The sequence below is a fragment of the Prionailurus bengalensis genome, chromosome A1, assembly GCF_016509475.1.
Source record: "Prionailurus bengalensis isolate Pbe53 chromosome A1, Fcat_Pben_1.1_paternal_pri, whole genome shotgun sequence".
In the NCBI taxonomy this organism is placed as follows: Eukaryota; Metazoa; Chordata; class Mammalia; order Carnivora; family Felidae; genus Prionailurus; species Prionailurus bengalensis.
This window is the reverse complement of record NC_057343.1, coordinates 84,274,318-84,287,609: the sequence shown is the minus strand read 5'-3', so window position 1 is coordinate 84,287,609 and position 13,292 is coordinate 84,274,318. Positions and strand designations below refer to the sequence as shown.

The 13,292-nt window shown below is 34.9% G+C and overlaps 1 pseudogene; it reads right to left on the bottom strand.

Moving 5' to 3' along the window:
* Positions 1–10,823: 10,823 nt before the first annotated feature.
* LOC122478913 lies at positions 10,824–11,746 on the bottom strand (annotated as a pseudogene).
* Between the last annotated feature and the right edge of the window lie 1,546 nt (positions 11,747–13,292).

The following is a 13,292-nucleotide window of genomic DNA, read 5'->3' as shown; positions in this document are numbered from 1 at the left end:
TCCTAAACCCCCACACACTACTAAAACTCAAAAAGAAAGACATAGAAAATTTGAACAAACCCATAACTACTGAAGAAATGGAATCAGTTATCAAAAATCTCCCAACAAAAAGAGTCCTGGACCAGATGACTTCCCTGGGGAATTCTACCAAATCATTACATTAGAGTTAATACCTATCCTTCCAAAGCTGTTCCAAAAAAGTAGACAGTGAAGGAAAACTTCCAGACTCATTCTATGAAGCCAGAATTACTTTGATTCCCAAACCAGACAGAGGACCAGAACAAAAGAGAACTGCAGGCCAATATCCCTGATGAATATGGATGCAAAAATTCTCAAGAAGATACTAGCCAATAGAACTTAACAGCACATAAAAAGAATTATTCACCATGATCAAGTGGAATTCATTCCCGGGCTGCAAGGCTGGTTCAATATTCGCAAATCAATTCGATACATCACTTTAATAAAAGAAGACAATAACCATATGACCCTGTTGATAGATGCAGAAAAACCATTTGCCAAAATACGGCATCATTTGCTCATAAAACCCTCAGGAAAGCCGGAATAGAAGGAACATACTTATACATCATAAAGGCCATTTATGAAAAGTCCACAGATGGGGACTAATCCTCAATGGGGAAAAAATGAGAGCTTTCCCCCTGAGATCAGGAACACTAAAGGGATGTTCACTCTCACCACCGTTGTTTAACATACTATTGGAAGTCATAGCATCAGCAATCAGAGAGCAAAATGAAATAAAAGCATCCAAATTGGCAAAGAAGTCAAACTTTCACTTTTTGCAGATGACAAGATACTCGACATAGAAAAGCAGACAGACTTCACCAAAAGTCTGCTAGAACTGATACATGAATTCAGCAAAGTCGCAGGATACAAAATCAATGTACAGAAATCGGTTGCACGTTTCTACACCAATAATGAATCAACAGAAAGAGAAATAAAGGAACTGATCCCATTTACAATTGCATCAAGAACCATAAAATACCTAGGAATAAACCTAAAGAAAGATTTAAAAGATCTGTATACCGAACACTACAGAAAGCTTATGAAGGAATTGAAGAAGACACAGAGAAATGGAACAATATTCCATGCTCATGGATTGGAAGAGTAAATATTGTTAAAATGTCAATACTCCCCCAAACAATCTACACATTGAATGCAATCGCCATCAAAATTGCACCAGCATCCTTCTCAAAGCTAGCACAAGCAATCCTAAAATTTGTATAGAACCACAAAAGACACTGAATAGCCAAAGTAATAATGAAGAAGACCAAAGCGGGAGGCATCACAATCCCAGATGTTAACCTCTACTACAAAGCTGTAATCATCAAGACAGTATGGTATTGGCACAAAAACAGACACATAGACCAATGGATTAGAATACAGACTCCAGAAATGGACCCACAAAAGTATGGCCAACCATCTTTGACAAAGCAGTAAAGAGTATCCAATGTAAGAAAGACAGTCTCTTTAACAAATGGTGCTGGGAGAACTGGACAGCAACATGCAGAAGGATGAAACTAGACCACTTTCTTACACCATTCACAAAAGCAAACTCAAAATGGATAAAGGACTGGAATGTGAGACAGGAAACCATCAAAATCCTAGAGGAGAAAGCAGGAAAAACCTCTCTGATCTCAGCTGCAGCAATTTCTTACTTGACACATCCCCAAAGGCAAGGGAATTAAAAGCAAAAATGAACTATTGGGACTTCATGAAGATAAAAAGCTTCTGCACTGCAAAGGAAGCAATCAACAAAACTAAAAGGCAACCTATGGAATGGGAAAAGATATTTGCAAATGACATATCGGACAAAGGGCTAGTAACCAAAATGTATAAAGAGCTCACCAAACTCCACACCCGAAAAACAAATAACCCAGTGAAGAAATGGGCAGAAAACATGAATAGACACTTCTCTAAAGAAGACATCCGGATGGCCAACAGGCACATGAAAAGATGTTCAGCGTCGCTCCTTATCAGGGAAATACAAATCAAAACCACACTCAGATATCACCTCATGCCAGTCAGAGTGGCTAAAATGAACAAGTCAGGAGACTACAGATGCTGGAGAGGATGTGGAGAATTGGGAACCCTCACTCTTGCAAACTGGTGCTGCCGCTCTGTGGAGGTTCCTCAAAAAATTAAAAATAGACCTACCCTTTGACCCAGCAATGGCACTTATAGGAATTTACCCAAGAGAACAGGAGTACTGATGCATAGGGGCACTTGTACCCCAATGTTTATAGCAGCACTCTCAACAATAGCCAAATTATGGAAAGAGCCTAAATGTCCATCAACTGATGAATGGATAAAGAAATTGTGGTTTATATACACAATGGAATACTACGTGGCAATGAGAAAGAATGAAATATGGCCTTTTGTAACAACGTGGATGGAACTAGATAGTGTTCTGCTAAGTGAAATAAGTCATACAGAGAAGGACAGATTCCATATGTTTTCACTCCTATGTGGATCCTGAGAAACTTAACACAAGACCATGGAGGAGGGGTAGAAAAAAAATGGTTAGAGAGGGAGGGAGCCCAATCACAAGAGACTCTTAAAAACTGAGAATAAACAGGGTTGATGGGGGATGGGAGGGAGGGGAAAGTGGGTGATGGGCATTGAGGAGGGCACCTGTTGGGATGAGCACTGGGTGTTGTATGGAAACCAATTTGACAATAAATTTTATAATAAAAAAATAAAAAAATAATTAAAATATAAAAAAGTTAAAAATATATAAGCAATGGAATATTTCTCAGCCATCAAAAGTAATGAAATCTTGCCATTTGCAATGATGAAGATGGATCTATAGTGTATTATGCTACATGAAACTACTTAGTCAGAGAAAGACATCTTTTCATGTGTTTGTTTTGGCTTTCTGTACATCTTCTTTGGAAAAATATTTAGTCATTTCTTATTCCCATTGCATTATTTGTTTTTGGGTATTGAATTTTTTTATTTATATGTATCTTATTACTTTTTCCCCAAGTTTTTATTTTTTTTCAGTTAGTCAATATACAGTGTAATATTAGCTTTCAGTGTACACTTTAGTGATTTGATACTTCCATACAACAGTCAGTGCTTATCATAACAAGGGAACTTCTTTATCCCCATCACCACTATAATATATCCCCCCACCTCTTCCCCTCTGATAACCATTGGTTTGCACTCTATCGTTAAGAGTCTGTTTCTTGGTTTGCCTCTCCCTTTTTTTCACCTATGATTTTTTTTCAAATTCCACATATGAGTGAAATCATATGGTATTTTTTTCTCTGACTTATTTTGCATAAGTTGGTTTTTATGTATCATGTAAGGTAAGAGTCCACTTATATTATTTTAAACGTGGATATCCAGTTTTCCTGGTACCATTAAGAAAAGAAACTATCCCTTCCCCATTATGTAATTATGTGTTTTGTGTTCTTATGAAAAATAGTTGATCGTATATGCTTGGGTTTATCTATTGGATCTCCTTTTTTATGGTCTGTTTTATTTCCCTTGTTTTAATGTTTGTATCATCCTGTTTAGATGACTACATTTTTAAAATATAATTTGACATCAAGAAGCATGATGCCTCTGTGTGACTGTGTGGATCCGTTGGTTGAGGGTCTAATTCTTGATTTTGGCTCAGGTCAGGATCCCAAGGTCATGAGATTGAACCCTGTGTTGGGCTCAGCACGAGCATGGAGCCTCTTTGGGACTCTCTCCCTCTCTCCCTTTGCCCTTTCCCCCACTCATCATCTTTCTCTGTGTAAAATAAGACAATTAAATTTTATTTTTTTAAATATATATATATTTTTTAATGTTTTTATTTATTTTTGAGACAGAGAGAGACAGAACTTGAGCAGGGGAGGGGCAAAGAGAGAGGGAGGCACAGAATCTGAAGCAGGCTCTAGGCTCTGAGCTGCCAGCACAGAGCCCGACATGGGGCTTGAACTCACGGACTGTGAGATCATGACCTGAGCCAAAGTTGGACGCTTAACCGACTGAGCCACCCAGGTGCCCCAAAATTTAAAAAAAAATAAGCACAATACCTCTAAATCTGTACCTCTTTCTCAAGAGGGCATTGACTATGCAGGATCTTTTGTGGTTCCATAAAAATTCTAGATGATTTTTCCATTGTGTAAACTGTCATTGGAAATTTGGTAGAAATTGAATTATCTATGGAGCACATTGGATAGTATGGATGTGTTAACTCTATTAATTCATCCAAACTATGAGGATGAGACACCATTCCATGTATTTATCTCCTCTTCAATTTCTTTCAATTAATGTTCCACAGGTCTCAGTGTACAGGTCTTTCAAGTCTTCAGTTAAATATATTCTTAAGTATTTTTTCTATTAGGGTTGACCTCTTGATTTCCTTTTTGGGTAGATCATTACTAGTATAAAGGAATGCAACAGTTTTTGTAATTTCACTTTGTAATCTGAAACAACTACTGAATTTGGTTAGAACTAACAGTTGTTTGTTTTTTTAAAGAGTATTTAAGATTCTCTACACATAGAAAAATGTCATTTGCATCAGAGATAATTTTATATCTCCTTTTCTGATTTGGATGTCTTTGGCCTCTTTTTTTTTATCTGATTGCTCTTTTGAGTATTCTAACAAGATGTTATATATAAGTGGTGAGAATAAATGTCCTTCCAGTGTTCAAAATTTGAGACAAAACACTTTTAGCTTTTCTCCATTGATTATGATGTTAGTTGTTGGCTTTCCATAAATTGTCTTCATTGTGCTAAGGAAATTTTTATATCTATTTTGTACAGAACTTTTATCATGAATAGACCGTGAACTTTGCCAAATGTCTTTTCTGCATTTAATCAAATAATCATATGCTTTTTACTTTTATTACCTTAGTGTGGTTTATCTCATTGTTTGTTTTGTAGATAGTAAATCAACCTTACATCCCAAGGATAAATCGTTGGTTTATAATATTTTTGTTGGTTGTTGAATTTAGTTTTTTTTTTTTAGAATTTTATTGAGAAGTTTTCCATCTGTGATGCATATATATATATGTATATACAAAGTTTCCATCATTATACATATTGGCCTATAGTTTTCTCTTCCTGTGGTGTCATTATTTTTTGTTTGTTTGTTTGTTTGTATTAAACTTACCCTGGCTGTATAAATGATTTTGAAAGTATTCCTTTTACTTCAATGCTTTCAAAGAGTTTAAAAGGATTTGTATCAATTTTTCTATGAATGTTGGTAAACTTCAGCTGCAAGGCCAAGTGTACTTGTTGTGATGAGTACTGGGTGGTTTTTTTTTTTGTTGTTGTTTTATTATTTTATTTTTTTAACTTTTATTTAGTTTGAGAGGCACTGAGAGACAGAGCATGAATGGGGGAGGAGCAGATAGGGAGACACAATCCAAAGCAGGCTCCAGGCTCTGAGCTTTTAGCACAGAGCCCAATGCGGGACTTGAACCCACAAACTGAGATCATGACCTGAGCGGCAGTCAGACGCTCAGGCAACTGAGCCACCCAGGTGCCCTGAGCACTGAGTGTTTTATTTAAGTGTGGCATTGGTTGGGTTGGGTATGGGGGGTTATATGCAAGTGATGAATTCCCTGGGTTGTACTACTGGAACCAAAACTATAGTGTATTTTAACTAACCTGAGTTTAAATAAATAAATTTTAAAAGAGGGTTGATTCAGTATAATTGTATACTTGAAACTAAAATTACACTGTATTGTTAACTAACTGGAATTTAAATAAAACTAAATAAAGAAACAAGAACAACATGATATTAAAAAGAGGCACTTTGATGAATTGAAGAGATTCTAAGAATATAACCCCATGCATATAACTCATCTTTCACTTCGAAGCTACGAATACACACAGGAAATTATGGTCTCTTCAACCTGTGTTGGTAAAACTAAATATACACATAACAAAAGATAATAAAGGACAAGTATTTCACATCATCTATAAAAATCATTTCAAAATTGATTAAAGACTTGAACAAAAGACAAGCTTAAAAGTTAAACAAAGTTTACAGTACTTCATTACCGCAAGCAAACCTTATAAGTAATGCTAATGTGAGTCCTTACATGAAATAAGAGTACTAATTAGTAATAGGAAAAAATTTTAAAGTATAACTTCATTGGTAAAAATAATATACCAAAGTTCAGAATAATCTATTATAAAGATGGTGAGTTAATCATCAGCTAGTATGAAGGCTAAAATTCTAAAATAGTAAGAAATAATTATAGCTACAATAATTTGCTAAGGAATACAAAGATAAAAAGACGTAAATTGTGGGGCACCTGGGTGGCTCAGTCGGTTGAGTGTCCAACTTCAGCTCAGCTCATGAACTTGTGGTCCATGATTTTGAACCCCGTGTCAGCCTCTGTGCTGACAGCTCAGAACCTGTAGCCTGTTTCAGATTCTGTGTCTCCCTCTCTCTCTGACCCTCTCCCATTCAGGCTCTGTCTCTCTCTGTCTCAAAAATAAATAAACGTTAAAAAATTAAAAAAAATTAAAAAGATGTAAATTGCGACATCAAAAGCATAAGAAATTTGAGAGAAAGATAAAAGTGTACAGTTTTAGAATGCGTTAAAACTTCAGTTGAAATGAATTTGAAATAGACTATTTATATAAAAGTTTCTTTTGTAAGCCTTAAAGTAATTGCAAAGCAGGACATATAAATGATAAAAAAATAAAAAGGGAAAGGAATCTAAGCATACCACTAAAAAAAAAATAAATCACACCCCCCCCCCAGGAGAATAACTACCAACCAGTGTGAAAACAATTAACAAAATATGTTTAAATGTAAATGAGCTAAATTCTCCAAACAAAAGTGTAGAGTGGCTGAACAGATAGGAAAAAAAGAGACAGATTCATTTATAAGTTGTCTATAAGAGACTCACCTCAGATATAAGGACACAAAAACTTTCAGGGTAAAAAAAAAAATTCATGCAAATGGAAAGTAAAGAAAACTGGGAAAACTATATTTATACGACAAAACAGATTAAAACAAACACTGTACAAAGAGTCAAAGGACATTACAAATGATAAATGATAAATCCTAAATCATAAAAGTGATTAATCCAACAAGATAATAAAACACTGTAAAAATATGCATCTAAAACAGGGTCACTTAAATATATAAAGCAAATATTAACAGACCTAAAGTGAGAAGTAAACAATAATAAAATTATGTCAAGGATCCCTAATAACTTTCATTGATGTTTAGATCATCCACACAGAAAAGCAATGAGGAAACATTAGCCTTAAATAACCCATTAGATCAGATAGACTTCACAGATATATACAGAACAATTCATTCAAAAACAACATAAACATTTTTTTCTCAAGTGCATGTGGAATATTTTTCAGGAGAAACCATATGTTAGGACACAAAAAAGGCTTACAAAATTTAAGAAGATTGAAATCATATCAAGCATTGTTTATGACCACATGTTATGAAACTGAAAATCAATTACAAAAAGAAACTAGAAAATCCACATGTATGTGGAGATGAAACAATATCCTACTGAAAAAAAAAAACAATAGATCAAAGAAGAATTTAAAAAAAGATATTGAAATTGTAGAGACAAATGACATGGAAATACAATATACAAAAATATATGGATCCATCAAATTCCAGTGGCATTTATTCCAGAGATTAAAAGATGGTTAATCTTAATCTTCCAAAAATTTATAAACATGATGAAACCACATTTTAAAAATGCAGGATAAAAATCATACAATAACCTCAATAGCTGTAGAGAAAGCATTTGACAAAATTCAACATCCATTTATGATAAACCTCAACAAAGTGGATATAAAGGAAATTTATCTTGACATAATAGAGGTTAAACATGTCAAGCCCACAGTTAGCATCATACTCAAAGATGGGAAGCTAAAATCTTTCCTCTAAGATCAGGAACCAAAGAAGCTCGTTCTTATTACTTTTATTCAACATAGTGTTGTAAGTCTGAGCCAGAGTGACTAGGCAAGAAGAAATGAAAGTTGTCCAAGTTTGAAAGGAAGAATTAAAACTGCCTTTATTTGCAGACAGCATGATATATATACAAAAACTTAAAGATGTAACTTAAAAATCTGTTAGAATTAATAAATTCATAAAGTTACAGGATACAAAATCAAGACACAAAAATGCGTTTCATTTCTATAGACTAATAACAAAGGGAATGGAAAATTCCATTTATAATTGCATCAAAAAGAATAAAATACCAAGGAACACCTTTAAACAAATAGTTGAAAGATCTGTACACTGAAGACCCTATGATGGTGATGAAAGAAATTGAAGAAGAAACAAATAAATGAAAAAAGATATGCTCACGGATTGGAAAAATTAATATTGTTAAAATCTCCATAATACCTGAAGGATATATTAAATGCAATTCCTATTAAAATTCCAATGTAAAAATTCATAGAAATTAAACAAAAACATCCTAAATATTGTATGGAATCACAAAATACCCTGAAGAGCCAAAGCAATCTTGAGAAAGAAGGATAAATCTGAACACATGATCCTTCCTGATTTCAAACTATATGACAGTTGCAGTTATCCAAACAGTATGTATTAGCATAAAAACAGACACACCATTCAGTGGAATGGAATGGAGAGCCTAGAAATATATCCGTGCATACATGGTAAATTATTTTATGACACAGGAGCCATCAATATAACATGGACAAATGATAGTCTATTCAATTAATGATGTTAGGAAATCTGGACAGTCACATGCAAAAAAATGAAACTAGACCACTATTTTGCAGCACTATATACAAAAATTAAGTCAACATGCATTAAAGATTTTAATGTAAGACCAGAAATCATACAATTTCCAGAGATAAAAAAATAGGCAGTATGATCCTTGTTATTGGAATTGGTGATAGTTTTTTTTCCTTTTTTTTTTTGACACCAAAAGCAAAATTGAATATGTTGGCCTACATCAAACTAATAAGCTTCACAACAAAAGAACACATCCACAAAATGAAAAGGCAACCAAATATGGCAGAAAATGTTTGCAAATTATATTTTCAATAAACGGATAACATCCAAAACATATAAAGGACTCATACAAAATTATAGCCACCACCATCACCACTACCACCACACAACAACAGCAAAACCCATGCAATCTGTTTTAAAGAAGGGCAGAAGATCTAAATAGACACTATGTCAAAGAAGACATATAGATGTCCAACAGGTACATGAAAAGGTGTTCAGAATCACTAATCATTATGGAATGTATATATATATATATATATATATATATATATATATATCACTCCAAAATATCATCTCACCCACGTTAGAATGCATAATAAAATACAAGAATTAGCAAGTAACCCCGCTTATACCCCAAAGCCCCTAATTCCAATTGGAATGGTCCATTCCACTTAGGTAAACACTATTCAGCTTACTCTCCTCACACACCTGGTCTCCATACTTCCAATGTTGCTCTGCTCCAAATGATTCCCATTAATTTCACTCTTCTAAAAATCCATGTCTCATTTTATTACTATTTGTAAATACCTAGGTCACAAAATAGCAAAAATTGGGCTATAAAGTGAACCCAGAAAGGAGGTGCCATTGGAACATTTCTCTCCTGCTTGGTAAACCACGTGAACTTTGCTCCTAATGTTTCTTTTGTGCGGCATCATGTCCTTGAGCAAGATCCATGGTCCCAGCCCTCTATAGTCATATGAACGTAACATCTGGTCATCATTCAACACTGAGCTCTAGGGTCTCTTTTAAGCCTCTTTGACTGAACTCATATGTCATAGGTAAAACTGGTGCTTGCTTATGAACTGTACCCTCTCCACATGCACCTTAAAACAATTTAAGTATTTATTTATTACAAATATTTGCACAAACCACACCTATGGATCACATCCTTAGGGAGAGTAGACATTTGTTATTTATATGTTAAATTCACTTAGCTCTAGTTATTATTTTTATTATAGCATAAAATGTGTTGTTGAATAAATGAAGGATTGAATGTTTGATGATCTTCCTCTGCTTGTTTGTATAAAATGCTGGATACTTCAGATCTCAGCTTCAATACTACATTTTGCTGGAAAAATTCCCTAAGCCCTCCTACTTGGGGTTAATATTTTTCCCACAGTACCTTTTTAACACAATGTAACAATGATTTCAGAGAGGTAACAAGATGTTTTGAGGTTTGGAAGCTAAAGACCAGAATTTCCCTAATTAATTGCAGGCTGACAAATGTATTGTTGCAGTAATGATAGCCATGTTAACATGAGCATGATATCTAAGACTTGTCACTTACACTGCCACCATGCACCAAGGACAACTTTTTATAATAGCCAAAAGTCTTATATTTTATGTTTTATTCTTAAGTAATTTAAAATTTACAGAAAATTTGTATGAATAATAACAATAGTACAATTAATATTCATATACCTTTTGCCTAGATTCTCTTAACTTTGTACATCATTTGCTTTATCACCTCTTTCTATCTCTTTTTCTCATCAGTTGAACACTTTATGATCTTCGTTTCTAATATATTATTACATATTTCTTAAGAATATGAATAGTCTTCTACAGGATCTCAGTGGAAACTTCAGAAAAATGTAACATGGATATAATCCAAATGTACAAAATCTTTTGAATGCAGAAGTGTAAAAATGAAGAGCTTTCTGGTACAGGGAAACAATTTCACTGAAAGGGATGAATGGGTGATGACACATCATGGTATCAGAATTTGAGGTAAAACATTGGCATAGTATCCTACAGTTTTAATTTGTAGAGTGCAGAAAAAACAGTAGAAAATATTTCCTACTTTATAGTTTCCTGACAGATTCTACATTCAACATTTTTTTAGTGCCCTTGTGACATCCTTATTCCTAAGACTATAAATTAAAGGGTTTAGAACAGGAGTGAGTATGGTATAAAAGACAGATACAATCATGTCATTCTCAGGGGTGTGGTAGGAATTGGGGAGCATGTAGGTGTAGACAGCAGTCCCATAGAAGAGGATTACCATGGTCATGTGGGAAGAACAAGTGGCAAAGGCCTTTTCCACCCCTCTGCTGACTTCATCCTGTGGATGGTGAAGAGGATGAAAGAATAGGAGCTTGAAATGACTGTCACAGGGATGAGGAGCATGAGAACACAACATAAGTACATGAGTGTCTCATAGAGGGAAGTATCTGAGCAGGAAAGCTTCATTACAGCAGGGGCTTCACAGAAGAAATGATGGATCTCTCGGGATCTGCAGAAGGAGGTCATAGTGATGGGTGTGAGCATAAATCCATCCAGAGATCCCAGAAACCAGGAGGAAGAGATCAGGAGGAGACACACCCTATGGTTCATGAGGATAGGATAACAGAGTGGATGGCAGATGGCCACATAGTGGTCATAGGCCATGGCAGCTAGAAGGAAAACTTCTGAACCTGCTAGTGTCAAGTAGAGAAACATCTGCATCCCACATTCAGGGGCTAAGATCTTATTCACACCCATGACCTGCTCCATGAGCATCTTGGGCATAGTGACAGAAATGTACATCACATCCATGAGAGACAACTGGGTGATAAAATAGTACATGCGGTTGTCAAGGTGGGCATCATGGCATATCACAAGGATCAGGATAATGTTTCCAGTCAAGGCCATCAGGAAATCCATAAAAATTACCACACAAAGGAGAGTTGGGTGCTTGGATTGACTGAAGAGTCCCACTAGGTCAAAATCTGATCGTCGAGTATGCTTGGCCACCCAAGTGTTGTTCTCCATTGGATTTCACCTGCATCATCACCAAGGAGAACTATGGAGTTAACAGATCACTGATGGGATATGACCACCTGAAATAAATGTATAGTGAGCATGTCTGTGTGTGTGTGTGTGTGTGTGTGTATGTTTACACATGCCAACTCAGTAAACTAATAAGGGGAAGTTCCAAGGACTAGTGTATTTCAGGATTTTAAATTACCAGTAATTGAATAAATTTACTAAAAATCCAAGGATTCACAACTGTGTGTCAAAAATATTGGTACTTTTTAAATTCCACTGCTGGTATGCATTTCTCCAAAGAAACCAAAAACACTGTATGATCCCCTATGTTAATTTTTATTTCCAATTTTCATTTGACTTTATTTTTTAAAGTTTTTTTTAAATTCCTTTTAGTTAACATACAGTGTAATATTAGTTTCAGGTGTATGATATAGTGATTCAACACTGTCATATAACACCTGGTGTTCATCACATGTGCCCTCCTTAATCCCCATCACCTATTTCACCTTTCCCCTCCCCTCTCCTCTGGTAACCATCAGTTTGTTCTCTATAGTTAAGAGTCCATTTCAGAGCACTTGGGTGCCTCAGTTGATTAAGCATCTGACTTCAGCTCGGGTCATAATCTCATGGTTTGTGGGTCCAAACCCCACCTTGGGCTCTGTGCTGACAGCTCAGAACCAGGAGCCTGCCTCAGATCCTGTGTCTCCCTCTTTCTCTGCTTCTACCCCACTAGTGCTCTGTCTTTCTCAAAAATAAATAAACATTAACAAACAGAGTCTGTTTCTTGGTTTGCCTCTCTCTTTTCCATTTGCTCACTTATTTTGTTTCTTAAATTCCACATATGAGCAAAATCATATGGTATTTCTTTCTCTGACCAACCTATTTCACCTAACATTACTCTGTACCTCGCTCCATGGTGTTGTAAATGACAAGATTTCATTCTTTTTTATAGGTAATATCCCATTGTTTATTTTATATGTGCCCATGTGTTTATTTCAGCATTATTTACAATACAAAGAAATGAAAAAAACCTAAGTGTCCATCAATAGATGAATGAATAAGAAAGGAATAGTTTGTGTGTGTATAAATACGTATATGCATATACATATATATGTATACATATATACAGTAAGCTACTATAATAGTGGATGAGATTCTTCCCCTTTTTACAATATGGATGGATCCACTAGGGTATTATGATAAGTGAAATATGTCAGACTGAGAAAGACAAATATTACATAATTTATTTCGCATAAGGAATCCAAAACACAAATGAATAAACAGCAACAAAAATAAAACAATATGATACCTAGAAATATAGAGAAGAAACTGATGGTTATCAGAGGGGAGAGCTGTAGGATAATGGACACAATGGGTGACAGGGAATGGAAGATACAGTCTTTCAGTTATGGAATGAATAAGTTGCAGGGAATGAAAGACATTACATAAGAAATATAGTCAATGATATTTTAATAGTGTATGGTGACAGAAGATCCATTTGTGAGCATAGCATAAAAGATAACTTATTGATATACTATGTCATATACCT